The 12500-nt window shown below is 37.6% G+C and overlaps 1 non-coding gene across 1 annotated transcript in view; it reads right to left on the minus strand.

Moving 5' to 3' along the window:
- Positions 1-9183: 9183 nt before the first annotated feature.
- Positions 9184-12500, minus strand: part of LOC116656521 — a 3948-nt gene continuing 631 nt past the window's right edge. Inside the window, exon 1 of the ribosomal RNA XR_004311444.1 lies at positions 9184-12500. This exon is cut by the window's right edge and continues 631 nt beyond it. This is a non-coding gene — a ribosomal RNA (large subunit ribosomal RNA).

The following is a 12500-nucleotide window of genomic DNA, read 5'->3' on the forward strand; positions in this document are numbered from 1 at the left end:
ATTTGTATATATTATATTAATAACGAATTTGGCCAATTATTAAATGGCATTCAATATTCGTTCTTTATAAAATAAATATATATAGAATATTTATATATATTTTAATTTTGGCTTTCTTAAACCCGGCTGGGACGTGTAACCGGGTTTTTCTTTTGTTTATTAAAAACATTGTGTGGTCTTTTTACATGGTATAATTGCTACTCTATTGTTTTTAGCCTTTATTTAATATATTACATATTATGCATATATTTAATTCTAAAATATCTTTTTATATTCACATACAACAATTTGTATATATTCACATATATATATTTGTTTAATATTATAATAATATTATAACAATTGTAATTTGATAATAAATTTAAAATTTAATTTCTTTGTAAATTAGTTTAGTTTTATATGATATAAAACTAAGCACTTACATATTCAAAAGTTTTAATATTTTAATATATATTTTGTTTAATATGTATGCATATAATAATAATATATAATAATATCATCATCATATACACATATGAAAATTAAATTAAATAAAATTTAATATAACTTCATATAGACGCTAGGAAAGAAAAAGTAACTTTTTACTAACCTAGCTCCAGAGTTTAACGATAATATTCGGAAACTTGTCAAATTAATGAAATATTAATATAACACTTACGTTTCAACTATATTATCTTAATAATATAATTTATATAAATATAATATAAAATTGTATATTATATAGGTAGGCTGACACCACCTACCATATATACCTTTTTGACTACGCTTTCGTAAAGTGTGGTATTTAAATATCTTCTCCCCCTCACTTAAAAGCATTCATTTTGGTATTTTAAATATATCCATATAATATAAATTTTAATATTAATATTATACAGGCAGGCCGACACCACCTACCATATATATCTTTTTGACTACGCTTTCGTAAAGTGTGGTATTTATATATCTTCTCCCCCTCACTTAAAAGCATTCATTTTGGTATTTTAAATATATCCATATAATATAAATTTTAATATTAATATTATATAGGCAGGCCGACACCACCTACCATATATATCTTTTTGACTACGCTTTCGTAAAGTGTGGTATTTATATATCTTCTCCCCCTCACTTAAAAGCATTCATTTTGGTATTTTAAATATATCCATATAATATAAATTTTAATATTAATATTATATAGGCAGGCCGACACCACCTACCATATATACCTTTTTGACTACGCTTTCGTAAAATGTGGTATTTATATATCTTCTCCCTCTCACCTAAAAATACTCATCAGAATACTTTTATCATTTATATGACTTATATATACTAAAACATTCATTTCAATATATATTCATTTCCATATGAAAATATTTTAATATTTTCAATTTAATATTTTATATAATATATTTAATATATTATATAGGTAGGCCGACACCACCTACCATATATACCTTTTTGACACAGCTTACTTAAAAGCTCCAGAGTTTAACGATAATATTTGGAAACTTGTCATATTAATGAAATATTAATATAACACTTACGTTTCAACTATATTATCTTAATAATATAATTTATACAAATATAATATATAATTGTATATTATATAGGTAGGCCGACACCACCTACCATATATACCTTTTTGACACAGCTTACGTAAAACCGGTCATTTATCTATACATTTTCTCCCTCCGTCAAATTTCTCATATACTTCATATATTTTCATATATGTCGTATATATATGAATATTTTCATATCCATATAAAAATATTTTTATATTTAATATTTGATGAATATTATTTCTATATTCATATAATTTCTTTATTTTCATATAAATAGCGGACTTATATCAATATTAGCTCATATCGATATAATAATGTTTAATATATTTAATATAATATATTTCATATATTATATAGGTAGGCTGACACCACCTACCATATATACCTTTTTCAGTCGCGATCGAGCTTCTGAAGCGAACAGACGTGCCTCCGTGTGTGCTCCGTGTGAGAACCGTATAAAACCGCAAAAACCTTACCGACAGAGACGGAATTTAGTGCCCCCCGCGTGGGAGCCTAAATACAATATAGTGCAAACAAAATAGTGACAGTGACACTCGTAGTTTTGTGAAAAATCGCAATTTTCTGTGCGCAAAAATAACCACGTGCGTGGAAAATTACCAAGCTTATTGAAGCTTTCAAGCTTAAAGCTTAAAGTTTAAAGCTTTCAAGCTTTTAAGCTTTAAGCTTTAGTAAAGACACGAACCGCTGCAAGCTTAGCGGAGTTCCGACAAACTTTGGAAAGCTTGGCGCGAATTTGGGCCCTTTTAAAACCCAAATTCGCGGCAACTCATCATAATCATGAACTGGCAAGCGGCCCCCCGTTCTCCAAAAGCGAAGCCGCCTAGGAAAAAGGCAAACTCCACAGAGCCAATTAGCAATGTGTCCAGCGACTCCGAGCCAGGAGAAATAAAGCGTAAACCAGCCAAGAAAGTGGACGATGATAAACCCAGCACCAGCGAGGCAGCCAGAGCTGCACTAATGGCCAGGTTGAAGAGCAATTCATTTGCCCTTCTATCCGAAGATGATGACGACAACGACACTGACCTTGATGACGACATGGATATACTGCCAAGGAATACCAAGAAGGACGAGGCTCCCCAGAAAATCCCAAAGGAGATCAAGCCTCCGCCTATCTTTATCCCTGACGTCACCAACATAGCAGCACTAATCTCTGCAATTGAGAACAGTGTTGGAAAGGGGAAGGACTTTACTTACAAAGCCGCCAGAGATAACCAGATTAGGGTTATGATGCCGGACAAGGAGTCGTACACTGCCCTCAAGTCCCACCTCGATAGTGCCGGGAAGAGGTACTTTACGTTCCAGCCCAAGGAGGACAGGGCCTATCGAGTTGTTGTAAAAGGTCTGCATCACACCACTGACATTGACGATATCAAGGAGGACTTCCGGCGGCAAGGACATGTGGTCCGAGATGTGCGCAATGCTGTAGGGCACATATCTAAGACACCGCTATCGATCTTCTTCGTTAACCTGGAGCCATCCAGCAACAACAAGGAGGTATTCAGTGTTAAGAGAGTGTGTCACTCTGTGGTCACGGTCGAACCTCCTCGCAAATTCCACGACGTGCCACAGTGCTACCGATGCCAAGGTTTTGGCCACAGCCAGCGGTACTGCAAGCTGCAGCATCGCTGTGTCAAATGTGGTGACCACCACAGCACGAGCGAGTGCAAGAAGAAACGAGAAGAGGCGGCAAAATGCGTGCACTGTCACGGGGCCCATCCGGCATCGTACAAAGGATGCCCGGCTTATAAGAAAGCCAAGGTCAGCATGGCTCCTAAGGAACCACGCCCAGCTCAACCACGCCGCTTAGCATACCCACCCCCTCAGCAATACCCAACAGTGGACACCTCAGCTAGAAGCTATGCTGATATAGCCAGAGGAGGAGCCCGGCCACCACATACACAAACGACAGCACCCGAGATTCCGCAGGCCGACCAGATGGCAGCTTTCATGACAAGGGTAGAAAACCTGCTAGAAAGAGTTATGGACAAGATGTTCGAGAGAATGACTTCAATGATCAGCGCCATCCTCTCAAAAGTATGCAGCAAGTAGGCCTGCACATAGCCTTCTGGAACGCTAACGGACTTGTCCAAAACAGGCTTGAGGTGGAACATTTTATCCACACTCAATGCATCGATATACTGCTAATATCAGAAACTCATTTCACCCATAAGTCATACCTGCAATTGCACGGCTATGATGTCATACACGCAGACCATCCTAGCGGAAGAGGACACGGAGGAGCGGCTATCATCATCAAGGACAGCATCAATTACAGCGAGATTGCAACCCTCAAGGAAGAATGGGTCCAGTGCGCCAGAATCGCGGTCTCCACTGCAATGGGAAAGCTCACCATCGCATCGGCCTATATTCCCCCAAAACAGAGAGTCTCCGAAGACCAGTTTGGCCTCCTTCTGGGCGACTTGGGTGACAAATTTATTCTCGCCGGCGACCTCAACGCCAAACACCCATGGTGGGGCTCAAGGGTGAGTAACCCCAAAGGATCTGCGCTATTTAAATGCATCCAACGTCGTGCCTACAACTGCCACTCAACTGGAGAGCCTACCTATTGGCCTACAGACCCTCAAAAGCTGCCGGACCTTCTCGACTTCGCTATCTCCTATGGTATCCATCCGGACTCCATAGTCTGCTCACCTAACGGAGATCTCTTCTCGGACCACAGCGCGGTGGAGCTCCATATAAATACCCCCGTTGAGAAGAAAGTCACCCAACATAGGATGATTAGACCTCGCACCAACATCGAGACTTACACCGAGTGGCTAGACAACGCCCTAGAGAGCACTCAGCAAGACCTTAGCACGGGTGCTGGTATCGATCAGGCTGTTTTAAACCTTACGCAGGAAATGCACAACGCTGCCCAAATTGCAACCCCAAGGGCTCCATGCAACAACAGGAAGTTGCAAAGGCACTTGCATCTGTGGTCTCCTGAAGTAGCTGCACTCCTCAATGAGAAGCGACGACTAAGAAGGGTTTGGTTCCAAACCAGGTACCCTAACGATAAAACAGCCTTTAATCGCGCAACCAAAAAGCTAAAGAGGCTGCTGCAGAGGTTGCGGACTTGCGCTTTCGAAGAGTATCTGCGGCAGGTCGAGCCTGGGGACCCCCAGCACAATCTGTGGCAACTGACGCGTCACATAAAGCGTCCCAAGCAAAGGGTGGCCCAGATTAGGAAAGCAGACGGCGGGTGGTGTCGCTCGGATCAGGAGAGAGCTGATGCATTTGCTGCTCATCTTGAAGAAGCCTTCAAACCTTTCGGCTTGTGCTCGGAGGAGGATAGAGCGGAAACGGATAATGTGCTGGCCCAACCACACACGGACTTCAGCCAGTTGGAACCTGTCTCGGAGGAGGAGGTCATGGAGGAAGTGTCAGGCCTCAACACCAAGAAATCTCCGGGGGATGACGGGATTGAGGCACTCGCACTCAAATATCTCCCACCTTCAGGCATACGAAGACTCACGAGCATTTATAATGCGTGCCTTGAGATTGGGCATTTTCCCACTAGCTGGAAACGGGCGGAAGTCATCCTAATCCCTAAGCCAGGAAAGCCAGAATCTGACCTTGCTTCTTACAGGCCAATTAGTCTGCTCTCGATTATCTCCAAAATCCTAGAGAGATTGTTCCTGCGAAGGTTGCAGTTTCTTTTGGACGAGGCAGAATTAATCCCAGATCACCAGTTTGGTTTCAGGCGCTCCCACTCCACCCCTGAACAATGCCACAGAATTGTGGCAAAAATTCTGGACAGCCTAGAAGAGAAAAAGTATTGCTGTGCTGTCTTTCTGGATGTCAAGCAGGCGTTTGATAGGGTCTGGCACCCCGGGCTGAGAGCGAAGCTCAAGAGGAACCTGCCACAAAATCACTACGAGTTCCTCAACTCTTATTTGACGGACAGGAAGTTCAGGGTCAGAAGTGGAGAAGCAAGATCCGGTTACAGGCCCATCGAAGCTGGAGTCCCGCAGGGCAGTGTACTTGGCCCCATCCTGTATACCTTGTACACAGCTGACATGCCTGTTGCTGCAGAGGAGAGTCTTCTGGCCGCAACATACGCGGACGACACTGCTTTTTTGGCCTCTGCAACCTCGCCAGAGGAGGCTTCAGCCTGTCTCCAGCGACAGCTTGGCATTCTTGACCCTTGGCTACGAAGATGGAACATTGCTGTTAATCACGACAAGTCAGTCCAAACGACGTTCACCCTGAGGAGAGGCGACTGTCCTGGTGTCAGTCTCGGTGGCACACTAATTCCGGCTAGCCCTACACCCAAATATCTGGGTATGACCCTAGACAGGAGGCTCACTTGGAGAACCCACTTGCTACGAAAACGAAAGCAACTCCAAGACAAGCTGCGTCAGCTTTACTGGCTAATTGGACGGAGGTCCAGACTGAAGCTGAGAGTTAAACTCCTAATATACAAAACCATCGTGAAGCCAGTTTGGACCTACGGCATTCAGTTATGGGGAACGGCGAGTCCAAGCAATAGAAAGATCATCCAGCTTGCGCAGAACAGGGCACTCAGGACTTTGTCTGGAGCCCACCCTTACCATGATAATATGACCATCCACGCCCAACTAGGCGTCCCATGGGTCAGCGAAGAGGTCCGGAGATTCGCCACAAGATATGTTGATAGGCTGGATCGACATCCCAACCCCCAGGCCATCAACTTGCTTGACAACAGTACCACATTGAGAAGGTTGAAGCGGACTCACCCTCTGGATCTCAGGCTGGAGGAGACTGACTAGTGAGGTATTAGTAATAATTTAGAGACAGCTTTCGTAAAATGTGGCATTTTTCCACCTAGTTAAATATTGTATTCTTTCTGTCAAGGAACCATTCTTAAATTTAATTATTGTCCATATCTGCGGACAGATTTTAAATGTAACTTCTGATTGATAATAAAAAAAAAAAAAAAAAAAAATATATACCTTTTTGACACAGCTTTCGTAAATGTGGTCATTTATCTATACATTTTCTCCCTCCGTCAAATTTCTCATATACTTCATATATTTTCATATATGTCGTATATATATGAATATTTTCATATCCATATAAAAATATTTTTATATTTAATATTTGATGAATATTATTTCTATATTCATATAATTTCATTATTTTCATATAAATAGCGGACTTATATCAATATTAGCTCATATCGATATAATAATGTTTAATATATTTAATATAATATATTTCATATATTATATAGGTAGGCTGACACCACCTACCATATATACCTTTTTGACTACGCTTTCGTAAATTGTGGTATTTTTTGTACTACGGATAGATATCCATATTTTAATATTTTCATATCCATATAAAAATATTTTAATATTTAGTATTTGATGAATATTATTTCTATATTCATATAATTTCTTTATTTTCATATAAATAGCGGACTTATATCAATATTAGCTCATATCGATATAATAATGTTTAATATATTTAATATAATATATTTCATATATTATATAGGTAGGCTGACACCACCTACCATATATACCTTTTTGACTACGCTTTCGTAAATTGTGGTATTTTTTGTACATTTTCTCCCTCCGTCAAATTTCTCATATACTTCATATATTTACGGATAGATATCCATATTTTAATATTTTCATATCCATATAAAAATATTTTAATATTTAGTATTTGATGAATATTATTTCTATATTCATATAATTTCTTTATTTTCATATAAATAGCGGACTTATATCAATATTAGCTCATATCGATATAATAATGTTTAATATATTTAATATAATATATTTCATATATTATATAGGTAGGCTGACACCACCTACCATATATACCTTTTTGACTACGCTTTCGTAAAATGTGGTATTTTTTATACTACGTATTTTCATATCCATATAAAAATATTTTAATATTTTCATATCCATATAAAAATATTTTAATATTTTCATATCCATATAAAAATATTTTAATATTTTCATATCCATATAAAAATATTTTAATATTTTCATATCCATATAAAAATATTTTAATATTTTCATATCCATATAAAAATATTTTAATATTCGTTATTTGGAAAAGTTTTATTTTGATTTTTATTTTTAAAAAAAGTTTAAATAGGGACAGTAGGAATCTCATGAATTGAATCATGCGCGTCACTAATATGATGACGAGTCAAAGGGCTATCAGGCAAAAGTTATTACAACTCCCGCCGTCCGTATATTACGGACTTATACTTTGATGAAAAAAATTTTTTTTTTTCATTTTATATATATGATGATTTAATATTATATTAATATTATCAATACAGCAGAGACATTAATATTATCGTGTTAACATTTTGTATATTCAAATCCATTCATAAATTTTTGTACTTGGAAAAATTTTTAATATTTTTAAAAAAGTTTAGATAGGGACATTAGGAATCTCATGAATTGAATCATGCGCGTCACTAATATGATGACGAGTCAAAGGGCTACCTGGCAAAAGTTATTACAACTCCCGCCGTCCGTATATTACGGACTTATACTTTGATGAAAAAAAATTTTTTTTTTCATTTTATATATATGTTGATTTAATATTATATTAATATTATCAATACAGCAGAGACATTATTATTATCGTGTTAACATTTTGTATATTCAAATCCATTCATAAATTTTTGTACTTGGAAAAATTTTTAATATTTTTAAAAAAGTTTAGATAGGGACAGTAGGAATCTCATGAATTGAATCATGCGCGTCACTAATATGATGACGAGTCAAAGGGCTACCTGGCAAAAGTTATTACAACTCCCGCCGTCCGTATATTACGGACTTATACTTTGATGAAAAAAATTTTTTTTTTTCATTTTATATATATGTTGATTTAATATTATATTAATATTATCAATACAGCAGAGACATTATTATTATCGTGTTAACATTTTGTATATTCAAATCCATTCATAAATTTTTGTACTTGGAAAAATTTTTAATATTTTTAAAAAAGTTTAGATAGGGACAGTAGGAATCTCATGAATTGAATCATGCGCGTCACTAATATGATGACGAGTCAAAGGGCTACCTGGCAAAAGTTATTACAACTCCCGCCGTCCGTATATTACGGACTTATACTTTGATGAAAAAAATTTTTTTTTTTCATTTTATATATATGTTGATTTAATATTATATTAATATTATCAATACAGCAGAGACATTATTATTATCGTGTTAACATTTTGTATATTCAAATCCATTCATAAATTTTTGTACTTGGAAAAATTTTTAATATTTTTAAAAAAGTTTAGATAGGGACAGTAGGAATCTCATGAATTGAATCATGCGCGTCACTAATATGATGACGAGTCAAAGGGCTACCAGGCAAAAGTTATTACAACTCCCGCCGTCCGTATATTACGGACTTATACTTTGATGAAAAAAATTTTTTTTTTCATTTTATATATATGATATTTTTATATCATATTCATCTTGTCAACATTTTATATTTGCGCGTCACTAATAAGATGACGATGCATTTGGCTACCTGTAGCGCTCGAACGCTGTGCAATACACACTGCGTTATATATATATATATAAATAAATATATTTAAAAAAAAATATATATAATTAATATATATATACAACACTTTGTGTATATATTTTCGAATCATCAAGCAAAGGATAAGCTTCAGTGGATCGCAGTATGGCAGCTGCTCAACCACTTACAACACCTTGCCCGTTACAAAAGTCGTTTACAATTGATTCTAGGCTTTGTCATTGTATTAAATAATGTTTTCATATGTAACTAGCATGGCACCAGGTGATCAAAGATCCTCCCAATTTACTATGTTACAAATTACATTGGCATCACATCCATTGTCGTTTAAAATATAAATAATAAACTTTAAATGGTTTAGAAGCCATACAATGCAAATTGCCCCTTATTTATCATTGCAGTCCAGCACGGATACGACCTTAGAGGCGTTCAGGCATAATCCAACGGACGTAGCGTCATACCACTGTTCGCTCGAACAAGTATTGTGCCATTGGTCCGTACCTGCGGTTCCTCTCGTACTACGCAGGAATGCTGTCGCAACAACGTTTTGTCATTAGTAGGGTAAAACTAACCTGTCTCACGACGGTCTAAACCCAGCTCACGTTCCCTTGCATGGGTGAACAATCCAACGCTTGGTGAATTTTGCTTCACAATGATAGGAAGAGCCGACATCGAAGGATCAAAAAGCGACGTCGCTATGAACGCTTGGCCGCCACAAGCCAGTTATCCCTATGGTAACTTTTCTGACACCTCTTGTTAAAAACTCTTTAAACCAAAAGGATCGATAGGCCGAGCTTTTGCTGTCCCTGTGTGTACTGAACACCGAGATCAAGTCAGCATTTGCCCTTTTGCTCTATGTGTGGTTTCTGTCCGCACTGAGCTGGCCTTGGGACACCTCCGTTATTATTTGAGAGATGTACCGCCCCAGTCAAACTCCCTACCTGGCAATGTCCTTGAATTGGATCATACCTGAGTAATTGGAGTTATACCAAATTTTCAAATCAATAATACAGTAAATGCATCTCTCATTAAAGAATTTGTTTGCGATTATATAACAAACTCGTGATACTTTGATCAAGAAGCTTGCATCAAAACCCAATACCATAAGATATAATAAATATATCCGTATAATGGCTAGGAAATGATACACGTTCCATTTAATCAAGTAAGTAAGGAAACAATAAGAGTAGTGGTATTTCATTGGCGATACCAAACCGAAGTCTAATATCTCCCACTTATTCTACACCTCTTATGTCTCCTTACACTGCCAGATTAGAGTCAAGCTCAAAAGGGTCTTCTTTCCCCGCTAATTATTCCAAGCCCGTTCCCTTGGCTGTGGTTTCGCTAGATAGTAGATAGGGACAGTAGGAATCTCGTTAATCCATTCATGCGCGTCACTAATTAGATGACGAGGCATTTGGCTACCTTAAGAGAGTCATAGTTACTCCCGCCGTTGACCCGCGCTTACTTGAATTTCTTCACTTTGACATTCAGAGCACTGGGCAGAAATCACATTGTGTCAACACCCGCTAGGGCCATCACAATGCTTTGTTTTAATTAGACAGTCGGATTCCCCAAGTCCGTGCCAGTTCTGAATTGATTGTTAATTGATAATCGTTATAATTAATAAGAACTAATTGGTTTGACCCAACTAGTATTCTTAAAAATTTTAGCAAGAAAGTTCCACAATTGGATACGTAACTAACTATCCGGGGAACAAGTTACAACCATAAATGATCGAAACTCTATTTACCCAGAACGAGCACATAAACCATATTATTGTTTCCCAATCAAGCCCGACTATCTCAATCTTCAGAGCCAATCCTTATCCCGAAGTTACGGATCTAATTTGCCGACTTCCCTTACCTACATTATTCTATCGACTAGAGACTCTTCACCTTGGAGACCAGCTGCGGATATTGGTACGGCCTGTTGAGAAGTTTGCGTATCCCCACCATAAATTTTCAAGGTCCGAGGAGAAAATATCGACACAACAGTATATGTCATGCTCTTCTAGCCCATCTACCATATCTCTCTGCGAAAGACTTCCATGGTAGTACGACTATAAAACAGAAAAGAAAACTCTTCCGATATCTCTCGACGGCTTCTTTATGGTCGTTCCTGTTGCCAGGATGAGCACGAGGCCCATATTTAATAACAAACGGATACTCAACAGGTTACGGAATTGGAACCGTATTCCCTTTCGTTCAAAATTATTCAAGTATATAATTTTTACATATAGTAAATTTTATTTTTACTTGAAAATTTTCGGCTTTCGCCTTGAACTTAGGACCGACTAACTCGTGATCAACCACTGTTCACACGAAACCCTTCTCCACTTCAGTCCTCCAAGGTCTCATTCGATTATTTGCTACTACCACCAAGATCTGTACCAATAGCAGCTCCATGCAGGCTTACGCCAAACACTTCTACGCATACCATTGTACCTTCCTACTCACTAAAGTTTCAAAATTTATATTACAAGTAATATAAATCATCTACTTTAGCGGTAATGTATAGGTATACAACTTAAGCGCCATCCATTTTAAGGGCTAGTTGCTTCGGCAGGTGAGTTGTTACACACTCCTTAGCGGATTTCGACTTCCATGATCACCGTCCTGCTGTTTTAAGCAACCAACGCCTTTCATGGTTTCTGCATGAGTTGTTAATTTGGGCACCGTAACATTACGTTTGGTTCATCCCACAGCGCCAGTTCTGCTTACCAAAAGTGGCCCACTGGGCACAATATATCATAACCTTAAACTTCATATCAAGAAAGTTAAGGTTCTTACCCATTTAAAGTTTGAGAATAGGTTAAGATCGTTTCGACCCTAAGGCCTCTAATCATTCGCTTTACCAGATAAGATTATTTTATATAACATTAAAATGCACCAGCTATCCTGAGGGAAACTTCGGAAGGAACCAGCTACTAGATGGTTCGATTGGTCTTTCGCCCCTATACTCAATTCTGACAATCGATTTGCACGTCAGAACTGTTTCGGTCTTCCATCAGGGTTTCCCCTGACTTCAACCTGATCAAGTATAGTTCACCATCTTTCGGGTCACAGCATATCTGCTCAAGGTACGTTCCAGTTAGAGGCATAAATAATATAAATATTATTATACATAACTATATAGAACGCCCCGGGATTGTGTTAATTAGCTATAAAATAGTTAAAAAACTAATCCCATTATTAGTCAAGTTAATTACGCTATTAGGTTTATATCCCAATAACTTGCACATATGTTAGACTCCTTGGTCCGTGTTTCAAGACGGGTCCCGAAGGTATCCTGAATCTTTCGCATTGTTAATCATACAAGTGCTTATAATAAACACAAAAATCAATGATAATTATGCCATTATATAATTCCGAAAAATTAACGCACTGTATTCTTATTAGTCTATCAACACTTTATCAAATT

This window comes from Drosophila ananassae, assembly GCF_017639315.1.
Source record: "Drosophila ananassae strain 14024-0371.13 chromosome 4 unlocalized genomic scaffold, ASM1763931v2 tig00000061, whole genome shotgun sequence".
Lineage (NCBI taxonomy): Eukaryota > Metazoa > Arthropoda > Insecta > Diptera > Drosophilidae > Drosophila > Drosophila ananassae.